Source organism: Culex quinquefasciatus, chromosome 2 (assembly GCF_015732765.1).
Source record: "Culex quinquefasciatus strain JHB chromosome 2, VPISU_Cqui_1.0_pri_paternal, whole genome shotgun sequence".
Taxonomy (NCBI): domain Eukaryota; kingdom Metazoa; phylum Arthropoda; class Insecta; order Diptera; family Culicidae; genus Culex; species Culex quinquefasciatus.
The window spans coordinates 6,493,170-6,514,787 of NC_051862.1; the positions used below are offsets into that span (position 1 = coordinate 6,493,170).

At 41.8% G+C, this 21,618-nt stretch overlaps 2 long non-coding RNA genes across 2 annotated transcripts; both read left to right on the plus strand.

Moving 5' to 3' along the window:
* The first annotated feature begins 5,089 nt into the window (after positions 1 to 5,089).
* On the plus strand, positions 5,090 to 5,504 carry LOC119767492. Its single transcript, XR_005277546.1, has 3 exons — positions 5,090 to 5,250; positions 5,311 to 5,380; positions 5,434 to 5,504. It is a non-coding gene; the product is annotated as an uncharacterized LOC119767492 (long non-coding RNA).
* A 9,367-nt stretch (positions 5,505 to 14,871) lies between these two features.
* On the plus strand, positions 14,872 to 16,066 carry LOC119767491. The gene is made up of 3 exons (XR_005277545.1): positions 14,872 to 15,617; positions 15,678 to 15,747; positions 15,801 to 16,066. It is a non-coding gene; the product is annotated as an uncharacterized LOC119767491 (long non-coding RNA).
* The last annotated feature ends 5,552 nt before the right edge of the window (positions 16,067 to 21,618 follow it).

Below are 21,618 nucleotides of genomic sequence, written 5' to 3' on the forward strand. Positions count from 1 at the left end.
GATTCGTGTGTATCAAAGTAAAAAAAATCAAACAAAGACCTACCCAACGCCGGAAGTGAGTTTGCTGCGCGAGGTATGTGTGCCGAAACTGATAAGAAACAACGCGGGCTGAATGCAATTCCGGAGATTTCTTTTCGAGCGAAATTTCGTCCCGGACTATATCGGATGTGCGAACAAATTTCTCCTAATTGAACTGCCACAGCATAGTAGCACACACACACAATATCAAAGCGAATGCCAAGGCCGGGCATATCGCTTTCATTCCGGGAACCGTTTGGGGGCGAAATTGCTAACGATTATGGGTCCGGTGGTATTATTTGGTGGAAAAGGGCGTCTGGTACACGGGGAAATTGAGAAAATGTTGTGGACATGGTGTTTCTGGGAAATTTTAATGTTTAACGTTTATTTTGGTAGGAAATGAGCTGTACAATCAAGTAACATACGATGTTGAATCGTATGAAATTTAAAATTTTTGAAGTTCCTGTAGTATTGAAGGTATTACGAGGTACAATCGTTTGGAATAATTAGGTACCGTAAACTGGGGTGACTTTGATAGCCCGGGGTGACTTTGATAGGTTTTTCAAATGCCCGTCAAATTAATATCTAAACATTTTTGAGAATTTTGAGTATGTTAGCATTAGGGGTAGCTTATTATCGAACATTTATGCAAAAATGTGACTGTTAGATTGGATGTATCAAAATTAGTGGTCAAATCAAATTTCTATCAATGTCACCCCGGGCTATCAAAGTCACCCCAGTTTACGGTACGGAATAAGAGCAACAAAAAATAAGACATGAAGTCTTACGTTACTTGTTTGAATAAACAAATCTCCTTTTACCAGACTCCGGTTGATGAGCACCGTCAATAATATCCATTCTATATTTAAAATAAATACTACCGAGGTCACTCTTAGTGTTGAAGGTCAACCGAAAAAAGCTTCGCTCCAGTGTACTTCATCATCAGCTCCCCAAGGGCTAAGTTAAGAATTGCAGTTCGTGATTCTGGAAAGCTTGGCATTCATGAAATTGAGATAGTTAAAAAGTGTCCCAACTGTAAATAAATGTATAAATTAAAGCTAGATTTACTTTACCACTTTAATATTGATTGCATGAGTTTTCTATGACATAATCAAGTTTTGATGAGAAAATTCAATTCCTTGGGTTGTTCAGTGAGGAGACGAAAGCTTAAAAAAAATTCATATATTTGAAAGCAATTTTCTCATAATGTTTTTTTTGTTACATTTTTTTAAGATACTTGTCATGCAGGATGCTCAATAAACAATGCAATTCAAATTCAGAAAGGGGTTTGTTAAGAATGCAAATTTGATTTTATATCTAGAACTAAAAATTTCCAAAATAATCCTCACGAGAGTATTGTCTCCCTCACCAAGAAAATTTCCCCTCAAAAACTTGTACAACAAATTATAAATAATTTAAAATACATTGAATAATCGTATATTTTTCCATTTCTAATCAAATAATTTTCAAATTGTATGTAGGTAACCCCAACCCGCAAAAAAATATTGTCAAAAAACATCAAAATTTTATTGGAAATGGAATTGTGATTAACTGAAACCATCTATAATGCCTCTTTCTGCGTTGATAACCAAATTTAACATGTTTTGGTTTTTTTTATATTTTGAATTTTACCTACAAGGACTTCGCCGCCCTGGGCTCCTAAGTGTATTAAAGTATGGCACGGAGCGACGGCACCGAATACCCATATTTACACAAAAAATTTTAGAGCGCCCCCGGGATTCGAACCGGCGACCTCTGGATTGTGAGTCCACTGCGCGGTCCGATTGATCCACACGGGCGGGACAATCTGGAAAGGGGTACATCTTATATGTCAGAAAAAAATGTGCAATTTTACCTCTGAAAATGTGTAATTTTACTACTTTTCTGTTGTAATGTCGCTTATTCAGTCTAAATTGAGGTAAAATTACATCATTAAAGAGGTAATATTCAACCTTCCAAAATTACACCTTCCAAATTTTTACTGTGTATAATGCAATTTTTCGTTCAAATGTTGAAACCATGACATATTATTTTAAACATAAGCAGTTTTTTTATGCGAAAAATTATTTGTTTAATTTTCCTGTTATTTTTGAAACAAAACATTTGTTTAATTGTTGAAAAATTTCGTATTAACAGGAGCAGTTCTTGAGAATAACACAAAGAATAATCAAAGGTTTTGGGATTTTTTTATATCATGGGCATTTCGTTTTTTCGATATTTGTTGGTTTTTGTATGATTTCCAACATGATCAGTTCTTTGAAAAATAGTAGCATTTTTATGTTGCACTCTTTTAAAACTAAAAATTTAAAAAATATATGTAATTGCGAGGTTTTGTATGTTTTCGATTTTTTGAGAACATATTACAGAAATTTCTAAGAGTTTAAGCATCTTCTTAAGCATTAATAAAACTTTGAAAAAAAAAAAAAATGCGAGCCAATATTTTTTTTTAGATTTATATTAATCAGTCAAGATTCATTTCTTTGAATTTTAGCTGAATACTGAATTAAATATTTAACAAAAGTACCTAGATGAGTAAAACGGGTTTGTGTAAAATTAAACTGTGAGTGTTTAAATTTTTTTCAAAAAAAAAATGTTATAAAGCAATTCTTCATATATTTGATTTTTTTTCAAAAAGTACAAAATAATTCTCGAGTTTTCTTTGAATGGGTCCTATAAACATATGAAAGATATTTTAACAAAAAAAACTCTGGAATTTATGCTATTTTAAAAAAATATATTATTAGAAAAATATAAATGAAAATAAACCCTTCACTGTCCAATTTTTTTTAATTTTTTTTTTAATTTTTCCGTGTTCAGGAGGTTATTTTGAGCAACTTTTGTTCTACGAAAGACTTTACTTTTCTTGTTTTATGTTTTTCATGTTTCATGTTTAGTATTTTAATTTACATTAATCTTGTTTAGTTTATCTTTGTTTCTGATAGTATTTGGCTTACTCTACCATCTCCTATCATTACCTTTTGCTTATCTAGTTTTTTTTTTCATGTTTTTACAGTCACCTATTCAATTTTTGCTTGTTTTCACATTTTCTACTATACACAGAACAAAATCTGAATTACTCGACACGGAAAAGATGAATCACATGTAAACTCAGTTGATGTAAACTTGAGATTCGACGTAAACGGTTGAATCACACTTAAAATCATGTTTTTACGTATAATTTGTTGCAAATTTACATCAAATTGCATTTAAATCTAAATGTTTAATGACGTGCAAAAGTGTTACATCATAAATGATGTAACATTCGGAAATATTTGTTTTGTGTGTAGAACGATAACATTATCATTTAAATTGTAAAAATATGTTTATTGACATAATCTAATTACATAATTATCTAAAATAAAGGAAACGTTAGTAAAAAACACAGCCAAAGTTGACCCCAGAAAAAAATACATTTTTGAAACATCAGCGAAGTCACATAAAACAAGTCACACTTCTAACATAAAAATTTTCTAAAATTATAAGAGTTCTTCTTTCCAATGCTTTCTTTAGATAGAAAAAAAATTGAAATGGATTTTTGGCGAAATTTGAGATCGAAGCTCGCCTAGAGGCGGGGTTGGGTTGTAGAGGGTAAATACACATCAGTTGAAAATAAAAGGTAGAGAATTAATTCCTGAAAAATAAGCAAAGTGGGAATGGATCGAAAAAGGTTGAGAACCACTGATCTAGAGGATTATTCAGAAGTTTCAAGTAGATCATAAAACAAGAAATGTCAGAATACTTTTCTTGCGAGTAAAAAAACAGTTATTACATATTTTCTCCAGATCCAGATAACTAGCCAGCCACTTCCCACCAATCAATGCATCCTCTTGCCCGGTGCACACTTCACTGACGTCGTCACTTTTGTAGGAGGCGTCGCGACGCGGCTTTTTGTCTCGAGACTAAAGCGTGCATTCTATGTGCAAGCACGATGACGAGAGTGCAGCACACACACAAAAAAGAAAGACGTGAACGTCAGCATTTTTCTTTTTTTGTCGAGTGACTTTCTTCACCTCATGCAATGATGTGTTGCACCACAGGGAACTGAGGAAGGAGGGTTGCATTGTGTATGTGTGTGTTGTTTAGTCTTTGTTTAGACGGGTTCCAACTAATTTTGAATAATTTAATGGTTTTGGCTATTTTTCTAGGATTTTTACTTCAGTTGATATAATTTAAACTGTTATGTATTTGGAACCAGTCTGATTGCTTTTAGAACATATTTACTCCTTCTTTCACTCGTTGAATCCACTCTATGGAAAGGTGAACAAAAAATGGCCATAGACTGGCAGTGATTCACCGGCGGAAGACATAGACTGATATCGCCCCAACCAGCAACCAACCAACCAACACATGGAAGAGCGAGGGGGCGAAAAAGTGCACTTTTAATGTGTTGGTAAATAAGCTTATGGCTGGCATGTGTACCAAATTGATGTCAACCCCCCTTGCGAATAGCGGCAAAAATTGCTTCCAACCCAACACTTTTCTTTTTTTGCCAGCTGGCTTCTTTCTTTCCTCCCAGTGCTCCCAGCAAGGAGTCGATGTCTGTGCCGGCGCGGATGAAGTCTTGCAGTTGTTATCCGTTATCACGCTGGCAGTTTCTTCGCTGGATTTCTTGTGTTCGCTTCCCCCTGATGGCAGGAAAGTCAAGAAGTTCTTTTTTTCTGTGTTGTGTCGTTGCGTTCCACTTGTGTGAAACTGGATTCTGGTTCCATTTAATTCTGTCTCTTTTTTTTTGCGAGTCAGCTAACTACCTTCCATAAGTTGTAACAGTTGGCCTGTTTGGCAAAATTATTTGTTTATTTGTTTGAATGTTAAATGTTATTTATTTACATTTTGCAATAAATTCCGTGTAATCAAACTCCGCTTGCACTCTTCGGTAAACATCTCTGTAGTATTCACCACGGTAACTCAACCTGTTTTGGACCGATTGCGGTAAGACCCGGAGAGAGACTCTTGAGAGAGATGAGCCGATCTTGAACTACCTCAGTGAGAGAACACCACAGCTAGACCCGAGAACACAGTTGCTAAAAGGGATGGGGAGTTCGCTACTTCTGTCGCACGCAGTTATCCAGAGAGCATCTCAAGGAATGACGTAATTCCGGTCAAACCGCTTGAGCGTCCGTTGCGACCTTCCCTATTCTGAGGACTCCAGGGCTCGTTCACTTTGTCCCCAGCTATCAACGAGAGTGGAAGTGCGCGTTTTGTACCGCGAGTTTTTGGCTTTTTGTACAAAATGTAATTTAGTATAGTGACGTGTTCCATTTTTTGTTAACTAATTAAATTTCCATTTATTAGTTTCCCGTTAGTTAGTCGTGTGTGCGCTAGTGCTAAAAATTGTCTAATTTGTGTGCGAACAGGAGAAAAGGTAACGTGCTCATTTAGAAACCGTGCATGTGCTTATAGAGTTTCTCCGAACAGCATTCGCCCGTTAGCAACAGCGCTAACCATCCCGCAGCAGCACCAGTCCAGCAGCAGCGCGAACACACGAGCAGCAGAGCAGAGGAAAACGGAGACGAAGTTCCCGCGCACCGCACTTCTCGTTGCGCCGAACGTCACCAGGCGAAGCACGAGGACGAAGAGCGTGAGCGCACGCTAGGCGGCGATCCGTCAACACATCGCCCCGGTGAAGAAGGGAGGGTCCCTGAACCACCACTGAAGGACAGCGGAGATCGTTAGTCCCGGCCGGAGTCAACCCTAAGGCCGGAGCTCCTGTCCGGTTGCGAGCACCTGACAGCCGCGGAACCGGGAATCGTCCAGAACCGGCCCGAGCCACCCCGTAAGGCCGAGTCCCATTCCGGTCAGCTGTTCATCAGCTGACGGCCACGTGTCGTCCCTGAGCTGAGCAACCAGCCACAAGCAGCAGAGAACAACAGCAGCAACAAGATCATCTATCGGTGAGTCCGTTCTTTTTTGCACTTGGTGGAAGAAGCACGTCCCTAGCTGACGTAGCTCGATTTTTGCCGGCCTAGTGCCGAGGCGGCAGACGCGAGTCCGCTTTCTCGGACGCGTCCAAAGTTTGAGGAGCGAACTTTAATCCCACGCGTTTCTACGCCACACGTGGATGACCCCTGAAATCAAAACGCGCGCGCGCGCAATTTTGTAGCAGTAGCCGATTTGATCAGCTGATTGCTGGAAGATGGAGAGAGCACAAGAGCACGGTTAGGGAAACAGACAGAAGTAAAGATAATACGCACACACGCAAAGTAGGTAGAAGATAGAAAACTTGAAGATGGCCACCAACACTATTGTACAAATATAAAAGCATGCTAACCAAACGAACACAAGAGAACTCGACTTTGTTTTTGGAGTTTATGAAATAAAACTACCCTAGATCTTTTCCTGATGAATGAAACGTTCGTTTAACTGGTATTTAAAACCTACTTGTGGAGTTTCTTTAGTTGATTTGATTTGGAGTTATGTCACTGTTCGTCGTCTTTTTTCGTTCTGTTTCTGAATGACAGAGCTTGGCGTCGAATGCACTGCCACGATCGAAGCGCTGCCTGGTGGCAGGTGGCGGCACTGCCGATGATGAGCTTTTAGGCATGGGAAGCAACACACTGGAGTAAGTTGTCTGGGTAATTTCTTGTGGTTGACGTGACGGATTCTCGGTTTCGTTTAGTGGCAGTTCTCGGTGATCTAGCTGGTTCGATCCTGAATCCTCCGATGAGGATCAGTTCAAAATGGGCTCGTCTTTCTAAAGAGTCTCGACCGGGCAAACAAACATGGCGTGCGATCTCCCTTTGGGAGTGGCGCATAAATCTCACGCTCACCAGATCGACTAGCAACGGTTACATTTTGGCGCCCAACGTAAAATTCGTTGAATTTCGTACTGATTTGGAGTAAAACTAGTTAATTTGTGGAGTAAATAATGTTCTTGTGGAGTTACTGTGTTAATTTATTTGCATGGCAAGCGTGAGAGTTTTTTGGAGAATTAATGATAGAAAGTTACACATGCTGTGGTCTAACGAAAAATGAGATAACTAAACGATAAAAAATGATTTACTGATGATAAATGTTAGGAAAATTAATTTGGAGTTCTGATTAAGTGAAAAAAGATGATTTGTTTTGGGAAATATTAATTTTGGAGTTCTGATCGAAAAGATTCGAAAAAGAGATTATTTTGGGAAATTATTTCGGATACTGAGGTCATTCAGGCAGATTTATTTTTGGAATTCATTATCGTTGTTATTTATTATAGTTATTTATGATTATTTATTACAATATATGTGGTATTTATTAACTGTCCTGATTACAGAGTGCTTGTGTCATAGTAGTAGTTGATTGCAAGTTTGTCTTGTTTCGTTTTTAGGGAGATTTATTACAATAATAAAATTGATACAAAATGAGTTTCAAATTTCCTTACGCGAAACATCTGCTCAACGATGAGGTGGACTTTGAATTGAGAGTGAGAAGTCTCGATGATGCGCTTAACTTAGACACAGAGACTAAATATGAAATTTTGCAAAAACATTACCATGAAGACAGTCAAGAAAAACGCGAATATCTGTCAATTTACACGATCGAACAGGACTACGACTTCATTCTTTCGCGGTTGTCTAAGATTGAACTAGCCCTACGAGAGAAAAAGGATCCAAAGTTAATCTCACGTCTTAAGTATTACTATCTGCGTACTAAAAACAGCCAGATTACGCCTCAAACGAAGGAAATGAGGGATGTTTTAGTACAGGATATTTGTGATCTTTTGAAGCACGTTGGGGTTCAGTTACAGCCAATCAGCGAGGAAGTACACCAGGATGAAGGAGCAGCTGCTCTTCCGGTGGAACAGAACCAGTCGGGGAACCTGTCTGCCAACCGAACTGCTGGCCAGAATACCAGCGTACGATCGAACCCTATCGTTAATACGGTGGATGACTTGCTTGGGGACTTAAATGGGAGTGGCCAGAATCAGCACAACTTGACCTTTGGCGATTTTGGGATCGACCTTAGTCCAGTCCGAGTCAACCCAAGTTACACTGGTACGATTCCCAAAGTTTCCGCAAGTAAACGTCTTGGTATCGGTCCATCTAGGGAACAATTACAAGCAGAAATGGAACAAATGCGCAAGGATAACAAGGAACTTAGGCAGACGTGTAGGGAATTAACCGATCGCTTGCAGAATATCAACTTAGCTGAGTTACGGAAGAAGGCAACTAATACTCAAAACAATTCGGAAGTACCTTCGCGACAGACCGAACCTCCGCTGGACCAGTTTCAACCGTCGGCGCAGAACAAGGAACCGCCGCCATTGCCGGACAATCGACAGAACCCGCAGTTCAGCCAAGGTTTACCACTCCCTCCAAATCCATCAAACCAAACCTCTCAGTCGTACCAGTGGCCGAGATCGAACAAATGGTCGAACCCCCAGCAGAACCGCGGAGTTCCACCACCTCCAAACCAAACTCCCCAGTTGTACCAGTGGCCGATGTCGAATCCTCAGCAGAATCGCGGAGTTCCACCAACTTCAAACCAGACTCCCCAGTTGTACCAGTGGTCACAACAGGAGCAGGGTAACCAGTTTGGTCTCCCAGGACAGAACAACCGTTCGCAACCAACGGGACAAGGCAACACGGTCAATGGGAACCAAACGCAGTCGCAGGGTAATCAATTCCAACCGCAGAACAACCAGTCGCAGCCATTGGGACTGACTTTGCGCTTGCATCGACCGCCGTTTGGAAATGAAGCTTCCGGAAGTCACGGTGGCTACGATGACCAAGGAGATGAGGATGACGACTCTGAAGATGATGGCGATGACGTTCAAGGGAATTTCATACCATTTGGAAGGACCAGACGCCGCCGAACGGAGCAGTACGACAGACGGATTGAGAAATGGAACATTTTTTTCTCTGGGGAACCGCGCTCGACCACGTTGGAAGACTTCATCTTCAAGGTGAAAAGATTGGCCATGATGAACTCGATCTCTGAGAGTAGTATGCTTAGTCACATCCATCTGCTACTAAGAGGCGAGGCATCAGATTGGTTCTTCACCTACTACGAGGAGGATTGGGATTGGCTGACCTTCGAAACGAAGATTCGCTTCCGGTTCGGTAATCCAAACGAGAATCAGAGTATCCGTCAACGGATCACGGATCGCAAACAACAGAGAGGAGAAAAGTTCTCAGCTTTTCTGTCGGACATCGAGCGTTTGAACAAACTTCTGACGAAACCGTTGTCGGAAAGAAGGATGTTCCACATAATTTATGAGAACATGCAACAACGTTACCGTTCCAAGTTATTGTACTTCAACATAGACAGCAAGGACCTGCTCGCAGCATTGTGTCAACGCATCGACGCGAACGATCCTTCTCTTAATCCGCGTCACGGTGTCAACAATCTTGAGGCAGATCAACCGGAAACGGATAGCGAAGAAGAGCTGAACGCCATCGATAGACGGAGCCAGCGGCAACCGGAGAACCGGTCGTGGAGACGGGACCGTCCCGCTGAGGGGTACAGAGGCAATCCGTCACAGGAAACAACTAGACTTCCGTTGTGTTGGAACTGCAGACAGCACGGACATTTCTGGAGACAGTGTCAAGCGGAAAAGACGACGTTCTGTTACGTGTGTGGAAATGCAGGGACAGTTGCTGCGACCTGCAACGTCCACCCAAGAAGGAGCGCGCCCACACAGGCTGCTCAGACAACACAAGGTTCAGGAAATCCACACCCTCAGTCTGGACAAAATCCGGGAAACTAAACTCGGAGTGCCGCAACGGGAACTCCAGCATTCCAAGCCAGAACAATGTTCCCAGTTCTACACCTTTTTACGACCCTTTTCAGAACCTACTGGAGATCAAAATTCACACCAACCTGTGTCCACACGTGAAAATCCGTGTGTTCGAAACTGAATTCGAGGCCCTGTTAGACTCGGGTGCCAGCGTAAGCGTTACCAATTCGAGAGACGTAGCTGATCGTTACGGTTTGAAGATTTTTCCGTCACCGATTCGAATCTGTACCGCCGACCACACACAGTACTCATGCGTGGGGTACGTCAACATGCCGGTTACGTTTCGAAACGTGACGAAAGTCGTAGCAGTAGTAATTGTACCGGAAATCACACGAAGCTTCATCCTAGGCATCAACTTCTGGACAACCTTCGGGATTAAACCGATGATGCAGGGTGAAACGGGATTAGAAGAGATCGCTGAGATCACCGCAGGAAGTCAGGACGTTCCGGAAGAGTTGTTCCACTTCTTCATACATCCGGTCGAAGCACTTCCGGTCATCGAGCAACCACCACCGGACGATTCTCTTGACATTCCGGGCATCGACCTGCCAGAACCGTCGGTGACCACGCCGGAAACGATCAAGACCGAGCATGACCTGACGGAAGCAGAGAGAGGAAGTCTGGCCGACGTCATCAGGACATTCCCGTGTACAACGGAAGGTCGTCTGGGAAGAACAGCGCTTCTGCAGCACGAGATCGTACTTCGAGAGGACGCGAAACCTCGCCGAATGCCACTCTACCGTTGCTCACCTTCCATCCAAGCGGAAATGGACAAGGAGATCGAGCGCTACAGGCAGATGGATGCCATCGAGGAGTGCACGAGTGAGTGGGCGAACCCATTGGTTCCCGTCCGCAAGTCGAATGGTAAGCTAAGGGTTTGTTTGGACTCGAGGAGGATCAATGCCATGACGAAGAAGGATTCCTACCCGATGCGCGACATGAAAGGGATATTTCATCGGTTGCAGAGTGCGTGCTACTTCTCCGTAATCGACCTTAAAGACGCGTACTTCCAGATACCGCTCAAGGAAGATTGTCGCGACTTCACGGCGTTCCGAACGTCAAAGGGACTGTTCCGCTTCAAGGTGTGTCCATTCGGACTCACGAACGCTCCATTCACGATGTGCAGACTGATGGATAAGGTCATTGGGTTCGATCTGGAGCCCCATGTATTTGTCTACCTGGACGATATTGTGGTGGCGACCAAAGACCTGTCCGAGCACCTTCGGTTGCTAGGAATCGTGGCGGAACGTTTGACAAAGGCGAACCTGACGATTTCGCTCGACAAGTCTCAGTTTTGCAAGAAGCAGGTGAATTATTTGGGGTATTTGTTAACCGGCCAGGGCATCGCGATCGACAGCAAGCGGATCGATCCGATCCTGAACTACAGCCGCCCGAAGAGCGTAAAGGACATTCGCCGTCTGCTCGGCCTGGCGGGCTTTTACCAACGGTTCATTTCCAATTACAGCAAGATCGTCGCGCCGATTTCGGACCTGCTACGGAAAGAGAAGAACAAGTTCCAGTGGACGGAAGCCGCGGAAGAAGGATTCCAAGAATTGAAAGCCGCACTGGTGTCGGCACCGATCCTGGCCAACCCGAATTTTGCCGAGCCGTTTGTGATCGAGTCAGACGCATCTGATAATGCTGTCGGAGCCGCGCTGATCCAGAAGCTGGATGGCGAGCCGCGAATCATCGCTTACTTCAGTAAGAAGTTAAGCAGCACCCAGAAGCGATACGCCAGCGTGGAGAAGGAATGCCTAGGCGTTCTGCTCGCGATCGAGCACTTCCGGCACTACGTGGAAGGAAGCCGTTTCAAAGTCGTCACGGACGCGCGTAGCCTTCTTTGGCTGTTCACGATAGGTGTCGAGTCTGGTAACTCTAAGCTGCTCAGGTGGGCTCTTAAGATCCAATCGTACGATATCGAGTTGGAGTATCGAAAGGGGAAGCAAAACATCACCGCAGATTGTTTGTCTCGCTCGCTGGATGCCATCAGCGTAGCGCAAGTCGATCCGGAGTACCAGGACCTGGTCAAGCAGATCACGATGGACCCGCAGGCCTACACGGACTTCCGAGTAGTCGACGGCAGCGTTTACAAGTTCGTCAAGAACCAGGGGAAGGTCGAGGATAGTCGTTTCTGCTGGAAAGTCTACCCGCCGAAGTCGGAACGAGAAGAGATTCTCCGGAAAACTCACGGAACCGCTCACCTCGGATTCGAGAAGACTCTGGCCGCGCTTCGAGAAAGATATTTCTGGCCGTTGATGAACACCGAAACGAAACGTTTCTGCCAGGATTGTCTCGTCTGTCAAACCAGCAAAGCGACCAACGTCAACACCACAGCTCCACTGAAAGTGCAGCGGAAGATTGCGGAATACCCGTGGCAATTTGTGACGATGGACTACGTTGGACCGCTTCCGGCATCGGGGAAAGGGAGAAGCACCTGTCTGCTGGTACTAACAGACGTGTTCAGCAAGTTCGTACTAGTACAACCATTTCGACAAGCCACGGCGGATTCGCTCGTTCCGTTCGTTGAAAACATGCTGTTTTTGCTGTTCGGGGTTCCGGAAGTAATCCTCACAGATAACGGGACACAATTCACGTCCAAACTGTTCCAAGATCTGCTGAGTCGATATCACGTAACCCACTGGAGAACGCCGAGTTACCATCCACAGATCAACGATTCGGAGAGAGCCAACCGGGTGATAACAACCGCCATCCGGGCCACGATCAAAAAGGACCATAAGGATTGGGCGAACAACATCCAGACGATCGCCAACGCCATCCGGAACTCGGTGCATGACGCGACGAAGTACACGCCCTACTTTGTCCTGTTCGGGCGTAACATGGTCTCGGACGGAAGAGAGTACCGTTGCATGAGGGACACGTCGATTGATAGTGGGAGTCTGAACAACGCTGAGAGGGAGAAACTGTACGCCGACGTCAAGGAGAACCTCAAAAAGGCCTTCGAGCGGCACTCGAAGTACTACAACCTCAGGTCAAACGCGAAATGTCCACAGTACACGGTCAACGAGAAGGTTCTGAAGAAGAACACCGAACTTTCCGACAAGGGTAAAGGTTACTGTGCCAAACTTGCGCCTAAATACGTTCCTGCACTGGTCAAAAGGGTAGTGGGCGAACACTGCTACGAACTAGAAGACGAAAAAGGTAAACGTCTGGGCGTTTTCAACTGCAAGTACCTTAAAAAGCTTCACCAACCTCCCTCGCGTTCGGTCGACTAACACCGCGGTTAGAATCGATCAGGTTCAGTTAGGATTTGCAATTTAGGATTTTTCAAATTTAGTTTTCTCGAGCTATGTACCCTCTAACCGTAGAGAGGCAACCAAGCATAAATTATGCTCCAAAACACTTTCTAGGCATCAACAACTACAACTAAATGCCACACCTGTCCAGCTTCAGATGAGAGTACCGATGATTCATGAGCTTTTGCGGACGAGATCGAAAGAACAACTCCCCTAGCCAACATGAAAATCTATGCTCGAACCTGCTGACTGTCGACAAAATATGCTAGGCAAACTATGACCCAACCAGCTATGTCCCTTTCACCCAATCGAAAGCAACAAGATCTCATAAAACCTCTAACCTTCCAGTCTCCTCGATCAAAGAGTTGAGCGTCCCACAATAACTGAAACTACTGGCGACTAAAACGAAGAATTAGAGCATAACTACCACGAACACCCTCGAACTAGTCAATCGCGATCTCGAACATCGTAAACTGACCGTCCAACGAGACAAAAATTAGATTTAGGATAGGAATAGGATCAAGGATGGGAGCAAATACCCTACCTGATGTAAATAAAGCTTGTTAAATGTTAGTCGCGCCTAATCTTATAAAAACTACATGTGAGTACTTATCGTTAGTGTTAGTTTCTTCTTGGATCTCTGTAGATTATGTTTATGTTGAGTCCCACGAAGTGATGTTGTCGCAGCATGATCAATTATGTACGTTGTCTTCAATTACGTCGTCTGGAGCATATTTTTCGGGAACTTAGTTGAATTCAGCATCGCGCAGCATAAATGTCGTCGTGTTGAGTAGGTTAGGTTATCCAATTAGAACTCGTCGCAGCTTCCAATCAGAAACGAAGTTGATGACGTCACAGCACATTCAGCCTTCAGCAACATATTTCTGTCGTAATTTTCAGCCTTCCGCAACATATTTTCCCATCCAGTAGTAGATTTTGGCCTTCAGCACTTGGTTTTCAGTTCAGCAGCATAAATTTTTTCCAGCCTTCAGCATAATTAGTAGATTTCCATCAGCCTTCAGCACCCAGAGTTGTTTTGGTCCCACGACGCAGCTTCTGCAAATAAATACACAAAGCACCTTATTTTTTAGACAGATTGGAGAAGTTGAATACTCCCCCCGTAAATTAGCATCAGGAAAAAGCAATTTTCAATAGTTTCAGGCACTTTCCACTACATTTTGTCACAAGTAGAGCACATTTTTCGGACAAAACCACACGCGAGTTAAAATTACGGACAGCCACGTTTGTTTACGTTTTCGTTTGACGTCCTCGGCGAAGCTTTTTGACGAAGCTTTTGGTTTGACAGTTCCAGTTAGTTAGGTAGAATGAATTTTTTTCAGTGTTTATTTGGGAAAACCCTTGTGGCGAATTTCTGTTGTCTTGTTGAATTTCGGGTGACCAGAGTCGATTCTGGGGTGGAAATTCAATACAGATATTTTAATTAGGCTGCGTTCTGTTAGAGTGAAGGACAATTTGCCTGAAGTAAAGCTTTGGGGTGGGCCTAAACTCTGCAGAACAGATGATTTCGGTGAATTAGGACGAAGTTTCATTTGCTCAACGTAATGATTGGGGTAGATTCTGAGTCTTAATGAGCCAGTAGTATTTCGGGAACATAAAGTATGGAGACTTTAGGTTGTATTTTCATTAAATATGGAATATTATTTATTTGAAAGTATATTTTAGTTTGGGGTATTGATTGGGATTTGAGTGTTAGGATGAATGAATGAGGAATGTCAACCACTAGTCATAGTCAAACTGCTAGCCCTGGACAGTTCAAGCAAGTAGTTTTTCTGGGAAAATTTAGAGATGATAGCCTGTAAAGTAAATGACTGGGAAAAAGTATCCATGATTAGGTTATAAAATTCTGCACTAGCATTTTGTTGAGGATTTCTGAACGTTCGCTGGAGACCGGAGTGAAGACGTTGATGGTCAGTAACAAGCATTTTCTGTGATGGATCATGACTTGGAAATAGAGATGGAGGTTACTTGTAACCGATGATCATATATGACCCCGAACTGTTGAAGAATCTTTCGCAATTTGTTTTTAGTGAAATGTAAATAAATGTGTAGTTGTTAGTTTTCGGTTTTTCGTAAGATTTCCCCTTACGAAAATTCAGTTTACACTGAATTTTCGTAATTTAAGCATGGAGTGATGTAACAGTTGGCCTGTTTGGCAAAATTATTTGTTTATTTGTTTGAATGTTAAATGTTATTTATTTACATTTTGCAATAAATTCCGTGTAATCAAACTCCGCTTGCACTCTTCGGTAAACATCTCTGTAGTATTCACCACGGTAACTCAACCTGTTTTGGACCGATTGCGGTAAGACCCGGAGAGAGACTCTTGAGAGAGATGAGCCGATCTTGAACTACCTCAGTGAGAGAACACCACAGCTAGACCCGAGAACACAGTTGCTAAAAAGGGATGGGGAGTTCGCTACTTCTGTCGCACGCAGTTATCCAGAGAGCATCTCAAGGAATGACGTAATTCCGGTCAAACCGCTTGAGCGTCCGTTGCGACCTTCCCTATTCTGAGGACTCCAGGGCTCGTTCACTTTGTCCCCAGCTATCAACGAGAGTGGAAGTGCGCGTTTTGTACCGCGAGTTTTTGGCTTTTTGTACAAAATGTAATTTAGTATAGTGACGTGTTCCATTTTTTGTTAACTAATTAAATTTCCATTTATTAGTTTCCCGTTAGTTAGTCGTGTGTGCGCTAGTGCTAAAAATTGTCTAATTTGTGTGCGAACAGGAGAAAAGGTAACGTGCTCATTTAGAAACCGTGCATGTGCTTATAGAGTTTCTCCGAACAGCATTCGCCCGTTAGCAACAGCGCTAACCATCCCGCAGCAGCACCAGTCCAGCAGCAGCGCGAACACACGAGCAGCAGAGCAGAGGAAAACGGAGACGAAGTTCCCCGCGCACCGCACTTCTCGTTGCGCCGAACGTCACCAGGCGAAGCACGAGGACGAAGAGCGTGAGCGCACGCTAGGCGGCGATCCGTCAACACATCGCCCCGGTGAAGAAGGGAGGGTCCCTGAACCACCACTGAAGGACAGCGGAGATCGTTAGTCCCGGCCGGAGTCAACCCTAAGGCCGGAGCTCCTGTCCGGTTGCGAGCACCTGACAGCCGCGGAACCGGGAATCGTCCAGAACCGGCCCGAGCCACCCCGTAAGGCCGAGTCCCGCATTCCGGTCAGCTGTTCATCAGCTGACGGCCACGTGTCGTCCCTGAGCTGAGCAACCAGCCACAAGCAGCAGAGAACAACAGCAGCAACAAGATCATCTATCGGTGAGTCCGTTCTTTTTTGCACTTGGTGGAAGAAGCACGTCCCTAGCTGACGTAGCTCGATTTTTGCCGGCCTAGTGCCGAGGCGGCAGACGCGAGTCCGCTTTCTCGGACGCGTCCAAAGTTTGAGGAGCGAACTTTAATCCCACGCGTTTCTACGCCACACGTGGATGACCCCTGAAATCAAAACGCGCGCGCGCGCAATTTTGTAGCAGTAGCCGATTTGATCAGCTGATTGCTGGAAGATGGAGAGAGCACAAGAGCACGGTTAGGGAAACAGACAGAAGTAAAGATAATACGCACACACGCAAAGTAGGTAGAAGATAGAAAACTTGAAGATGGCCACCAACACTATTGTACAAATATAAAAGCATGCTAACCAAACGAACACAAGAGAACTCGACTTTGTTTTTGGAGTTTATGAAATAAAACTACCCTAGATCTTTTCCTGATGAATGAAACGTTCGTTTAACTGGTATTTAAAACCTACTTGTGGAGTTTCTTTAGTTGATTTGATTTGGAGTTATGTCACTGTTCGTCGTCTTTTTTCGTTCTGTTTCTGAATGACAGAGCTTGGCGTCGAATGCACTGCCACGATCGAAGCGCTGCCTGGTGGCAGGTGGCGGCACTGCCGATGATGAGCTTTTAGGCATGGGAAGCAACACACTGGAGTAAGTTGTCTGGGTAATTTCTTGTGGTTGACGTGACGGATTCTCGGTTTCGTTTAGTGGCAGTTCTCGGTGATCTAGCTGGTTCGATCCTGAATCCTCCGATGAGGATCAGTTCAAAATGGGCTCGTCTTTCTAAAGAGTCTCGACCGGGCAAACAAACATGGCGTGCGATCTCCCTTTGGGAGTGGCGCATAAATCTCACGCTCACCAGATCGACTAGCAACGGTTACAAAGTCACACGAGATGCTCAGTTTTGCAGTAGCTGCATCGGCAAAAATGCAGAAATTTGATATCGCACTTTATGTTTATGTTATGTTTTTGGCCGTTGCTGCCGTTGTGCCAAATCGACTCTCGATGTCCTTGGTAGCAGTGCTGCTACTGCATTGGTGTCTCTTCAAATAAACTTGAAAATCGTACAAAAAATAAAACTCCTACGCCCATGGTCACAATTACCCACACTAGCACCAGGAGTGATGTCTTGGCCCATTAGTAAAGTGGGCTACAAAACAAGACTTGATTATTTCCCCCTCGCTGTCCCCTCATTTAACCAGGCAAAACTAAGTAATTCAAAAGTACTCGCCAAGCTTAACATAAGGGGCGCCCCCCTTTTTGCGGTACGACTCGCCCATCTTCACATGTGCTGGATATGATACTAGATACATCCCGGCAAGGACTTTTTAATTAAGGATCAAGTGTCGCACCGGACCGGTCCAATTTTTCCGGGCAAATATTTCTACTAGGTGGAGTCGGGGGGGAAAGGCTCGTAACACGTTGGAACTGCACCGACTGCTTGAGTGATTTTTTTTCTTTCTCTGGGTCCCCACAATTTTACTGTGGAGTGAGGTAAATATTCTCTCCAAAATAATTTGTACTTGTTTAACTCAATGACCCAATAATGAGTTCAGAAAATCGTGATCAAGTGTTCATGAAAAGGGGAACCACTTAGAAAGTGTGCTCATACCAACCTCTGACATTTTTTACAATTTATATGTGTGTAACCTCTTCATTCTCTTGTTTTTCTAAATTTCTTGATTTTTATTTGAATTTCTTAAATTTTGTAAATTTTCTTAAATTTCTTGAGTTTTCTTTGATTTCTTAATTTTTTTGAACTTTGATTTTTTTTAATTTTCTTATATTTGTTTAAAAACTCTAAAATTTCTGAAATTTTTTAAAATTCTTGATATTTCTTGAAGCGTTTTTGAAAAACGTACCATAAAATTTGAACACTTCGAACTAATTTTTATCCGTGAAGGGAAGATTTTACGCGGACTGCGAGTGAAATGGTTTCGATTTAGACTGACCAAATCTCGGAGTTCAGTATGCCCAAAGAAGCCATTTGCATCATTAGTTTGTCCATATAATTTTCCATACAAATTTGGCAGCTCTCCATACAAAAATGATATATGAATGTTCAAAAATCTGTATCTTTTGAAGGAGTTTTTTGATCGATTTGGTTCGGTTATAGGGTCCGACGCCAAATCAAGCTTCGTTCCCAAATCATTTCTCGAGAAATATTCATTCGAAAAATCTGCTAAAAATCATGGACGATCGATTTTCGTCGCCCGATCGTTTGACAATGACAGAATTGGTCGATCTCCAATATCCGAATTTTGGCGCTTAATTTACTGTAGAGCACGCGTGACGTCCGTGTGTGGTAAAAAAGTGCTCAATTTTGTGGTAGGGGGTTTCTCAGAGCCCACATTATGGATTTAAGCTCTCTTGGGCGCATTTGAAAGGGGATGTGCTGAACCTGAACCAGTTCCATACCAAATTTGAATTTATCCATTTTTTAAGGGGACTCGGAGTGTGTTTTCACCTGATCAGGCGGTTTTCAAATGAAAATTCGGTCGAAAATTGAAGTATTGAAATCGTTTATTTATCCAAAAAAATGCATTTTTCGAGCCCTACATCCTCCCAAATTTTCATCCTTGTCGGTAATGTGGTTCTTGATTTACAGCTTGAGGACTAATTCATTGTGAGGGGGGAAAACCCCTAAAAAAGGTGAAAGCCAACTTTCACCAAATGCCAAAACTATTCTTTTGGCATTTTATCTAATTTTTTCTCCATATCATAATCTAGACCATAATCGAGGTTCTGAAACAAATTTGACCTCATTCGGATTTACCGTTCAGATTTTAGAAAATTTCCATTTTTGCCTTTCTTACTAAAGAAAGGTATAGGGTTTGCTTTTGGCTCGACAAAGTTATAGGTATGAATATGGACTACACTGAAAAAAATGATACACGGTTAAATTTTTTTTAGTGATTTTCAATTTCACTTATTATCACTAAAACTTGGTTTGTAAAAAACTCTATTTTTCATATTTTTTTTGATATGTTTTAGGATTGATGTCCCAACTTTTCAGAAATTTCCAGAATGTGTAAAAAATCTTTGACCGAGTTATAAATTTTTGAATCAATACTGATTTTTTCAAAAAATCGAAATTTTGGTCGCAAAAATTTTTCAACTTCATTTTTTTATGTAAAATTGAATTTGCAATCAGAAAGTACTTTATTGAAATTTTGATGAAGTGCACCGCTTTCAAGTTATAGCCATTTATAGGTAACTTTTTTGAAAATAGTCGCAGTTATTCATTTTAAAAAATTAGTGCACATGTTTGCCCACATTTGAAAAAAATATGAGAAAATTCTCTATATTTTGCTTTTTTGAACTTTGTTGATAAGACCCTCAGTTGCACATGAAAAGATTTAAAAATAGGAAAATTTATGTTTTCTAAATCTCACCCAAACAACCCACCATATTCTAATGTCGATATCTCAGCAACTAATGGTCCGATTTTCAATTTTAAAATATGAAACATTCGTAAAATTTTCCGATCTTTCCGAAAACTATATTTTCAACTTGTTTAAATCAAGACTGACATTTCAAAAGGACGTAATATTGAATGTTTGGCCCTTTTAAAATGTTAGTCTTGATTTAAAAAAAAGAAAATATTGCTATCGGAAAGATCGGAATATTTAACGAATGGTTTATATTTTAACATTGAAAATCGGACCATTGGTGCATAATTTTTTTTCAGAGTAGTCCTTATCCATACCTACAACTTTGCCGAAGTCATCAAATCGATCAAAAAATTCCTTCAAAAGATACAGATTTATAAATTTTCATACATCATTTTTGTATGGAAATCTGCCAAATTTGTATGAAAAATTATATGGACAAACTAATAATGCAGCCAACCTCCTGTGGCCGAATGGTTACGGGTTTCGCCTCATAAGCGGAAAGTCATGGGTTCTTCTCAGGGTGGCAGCCTTAGGTTTAAGTTCAGAGGTAGCAGCAACCGTATGAGTATAAAACGGTTGCTTCATGTGCTCTTCTAGCATGTGATCAATCTTGGGATATTCCTTTGCGCCTCTTCCCAAAATACTTTCCTCGTGTCTTCGCATGTAAATAATGCCCAGCCGATCGGTATTGCACTGCAGTCCAGTCGCTTTGTCCAGATCAGAGCAAAGGGAACACCGCAAAAGTAGCACCGCAAAAGACAATTGTCTTTACAAGACCCCGCGCGGCAAATAATAGCTGCTGGGAAGAGCTTGAAAAATGACACGAAAAAATTGTCACCGCGGTTCTAGCGATACATAGCGCACAAGGCACAAGGAATGGAGTTTACAGCATCTGGATGGAACAGCACTTTTCCTCTCAATAGGAACTGTGTTATAGATCTGGAATTGCTTAAAAACAGTAAAAATGGGTAACACGATACAATAGTCCTTGTAATCAGGATTCAGTGTCTTAATACTCAAACAGAAAAAAAAAAAATAATAATGCAGAATGGCTTCTTTGGGCATACCGAAGGCACCAAAAAAGTATCAGCCGGATTAAAGCTTAAGAAAATTAAAATAAAAAAGACCTATTTCGTAAAGAATTGCTAAGACTGAGAGACGGTGGAATTTTGGGTGTCACAATTGAGCTTAATAGGGCTTAACAGCTTATTTTCACTGAGTGTCAGGTAGTTTTTGTAAAAAAAAGGTTTTTTTTAATTTTCTGCTGCTTTTTGAGTTTTTAAAGTGGTTTTAAAAATACTCAAAATAAACAAAATTCGTCGAGTGGCCAATGCTTTAAATGCGAAGAAATATTAAGTCAAAGATCTTGGAATCGAATCCCAATATTGACTTTATTTTTTATCATTATCATCTGCACTTTTTTCTTTTTAGAGAATAAGAGTGAAATGTTCTCGACCGTTTCATGGTCTATTCACTGTACCTTTTAACTTTCAGTTTGAGGATTTTCTCTTGCGATGGTAAGATAATTAAAATTTGTGATTTTTTCATTAGTCGGTAATAAAAGTTATAAAATGTCTTTGTTAGTGAAAATTATTTAGTCCATTGCAAATTTTATATCAAGTTTATCCCTCGTACTTTCGAAAAATGCCCAAAAAAAGCTGGAAGCAAAAAAATATTGCTGAAAATTTAAATTTTCATTGAAAAAACTTTAAAATGAATATAAAGTATTTTAAATGTATTGTATAATGTTATTTTTGTATTTTAATAAAATAAGGCACTTTTGGACTTTTTGCAAATTTTAAATAATGTCATGAATTCATTGATATTGTGCAAATTTTCGTTAGTAGCATAACTGTAATAATGCATAAAGCATTTTGTGATAGTTTTTGCTTCAAAATTATGAAAAATGAGCTAGGAATTTAAAAAA